Source organism: Magnolia sinica, chromosome 8 (assembly GCF_029962835.1).
Source record: "Magnolia sinica isolate HGM2019 chromosome 8, MsV1, whole genome shotgun sequence".
Lineage (NCBI taxonomy): Eukaryota > Viridiplantae > Streptophyta > Magnoliopsida > Magnoliales > Magnoliaceae > Magnolia > Magnolia sinica.
Window position 1 is genome coordinate 38,650,407 of NC_080580.1, and position 2,173 is coordinate 38,652,579.

Sequence of the window (2,173 nt, forward strand, 5' to 3'; positions counted from 1 at the left end):
TTACACTTGAGATCATCCTCTTCTTTCAAGAGATATAATCCACCTTTCTCCTTTAATTGAGTCGGCTTAGACGTGGTGTTCGCCATGGGGTAATAGTCCCATGATTGTGTTTTTTCAGCGAGACTATCGAGGTAATCCCATACCTCGTCAACATCTTTATTAATGAACTCTCCATTACACATTGTCTCGACCATTTGGCGCATGGAAGATGTCAGTCCATCATAGAAAAAATTCGTAATGCACCACGTTTCAAATCCGTGTTGTGGGCATGAACTGACCAAATCTTTGAACCTTTTCCAACATTGGAAGAATGTTTCATCTTCCTTTTGGGCAAAGTTCATGATTGCTTTTCTGAGGGTAATCGTTTTATGATGTGGGAAGAATTTTTTTATGAATTCCCTTTGCATGTCGTTCCATGTGCCAATGGATCTAGGACGCAGTGAATGTAACCACGTCTTAGCTTTCTCTTTTAAGGAAAAAGGAAAGAGTTTCAGCCTGACTGTATCCTCAGATACATTAGGAAAACATAATGTAGCCATAATCTCATCGAACTCTTTCAAATGTAAATATGAACTTTCTGATTCAAGTCCATGGAATTTGGGAAGGAGTTGGATAACTCCTGGCTTGATGTCCATTTGTCCTGTGTTTTCAGGAAAAATCATGCATGAGGGCATACTCACTCCTACCGGTTGTAGATAATCTTGTAAAGTATGAGGCAGGGTGCCTGATGCACCTCATTCTCATCTTGGGTATCCTCCACCCTGGGTGGGGGTAGAGGAGGTTGGTCTTCAGCCATAACTTCAGTTAACTCAGGGGATTTCGAGCAGTGTCTAGTCATGCGATGGATAGTCAACCCCTCAACCAATCCTCCTTCAGTCAAGAGACGTCGAGTGTTGTCACGGGCCCACTTGGGCATGAAACACTCGTAGCCCTCAATCAAATTCAAAGCCTAATCCTAAGAAAGAAAAGAAAATCTAGAAAGAATGAGAGAGAGAGTTGGAAAGAAATTACCAAATTGAAGCCCTTAAGTTAAGGACCTGCAAAAGAAAACAAACAAGTTAATTCTAAAGAGAATGTGTAGAATTAGAAAATCCTTAAAAAGGAGGATAGAAGTAAACTAGTTTCTAAAAAGAAAAAAAAAATTAAATTAAAAAGAGATATGAAAAATAGAAAGTAGAGAGAAAGAACTTACCGAATTAGAAATTTCTATCTTAAAGGCCTACACAATAAGAAAGTTAGTTTTTAAAAAAAATTCTAAAAATAAATTAGGAAACAAATCAGATTCTAAAATTAGAAAGTTACCAAAAATAAAAGTAGAAAGTTAATTTCTAAAAAGGGAAAGAAATAACCTAGTTTCTAGGAATAAACTATTTCCTACAGATGGGAGGATACTAGAATTAGAAAATTTCTAAAATTCAAACCTTAATTCTAAAAATAGAAAAAGTAGAGAAATTTAGAAAAGGATTATCAATTTAGAAGTTTATGTCAGGATCCTACAAAACAGGAAACAAGTTAGTTCTAAAAATCAAATAAAAATCTAAAACTAAAGTTAGTAAAATCCTAATCTCAAACTAATTCTAAAACTAATTAATTTCAAAGAATCGTAACCGTCAGTCCCCGGCAACGGCGCCAAAAACTTGTTCACTCCCCAAGTATAGGGTTGTGATGTAGTAATAAACTCGGTAAGACCGAGGTCGAATCCACAGGGACTGATACCTGTACGTTATCTGAAACCAAGTAGAATTAGAACTAGACTAAGATGTGATATAAACCAAATAGAGTTTAAGGAATAATTGTGGAATAATTATCTAAAACTTTAAGGAATTCAGAGGAAGAAACTAGGGATTCAGAGGATCCACTTGTAGAGATCAGGGAGATCTTATGCCTGCATCAAGGATTATGGAATTCAAACTGAACTTACTTGATCTGGTTTTCAAGAGATGAAAGGTATATGAATTAGAATGGATTCCATCATCTAACCATGCCCAGGAGACAAAGCAAACAACAAGATTAAACTAATTACCAACCAATCAACAATGTATGAAGATCAGGAAGGGTACTGTCATCCTACCATGCCCATGGAACAATGATGAACAACAGGGCTTCCTGACTTCATAAACATAAAAAGGGAAAAGAAATATTCAAAGCCATTGCAAACCCATTGTAATTTCAG

At 36.2% G+C, this 2,173-nt stretch overlaps 1 non-coding gene across 1 annotated transcript; it reads left to right on the forward strand.

Moving 5' to 3' along the window:
- The first annotated feature begins 252 nt into the window (after positions 1–252).
- Positions 253–359, forward strand: LOC131254458 (small nucleolar RNA R71). The gene has a single exon (XR_009175572.1). It is a non-coding gene; the product is annotated as a small nucleolar RNA R71 (small nucleolar RNA).
- Positions 360–2,173: the final 1,814 nt, after the last annotated feature.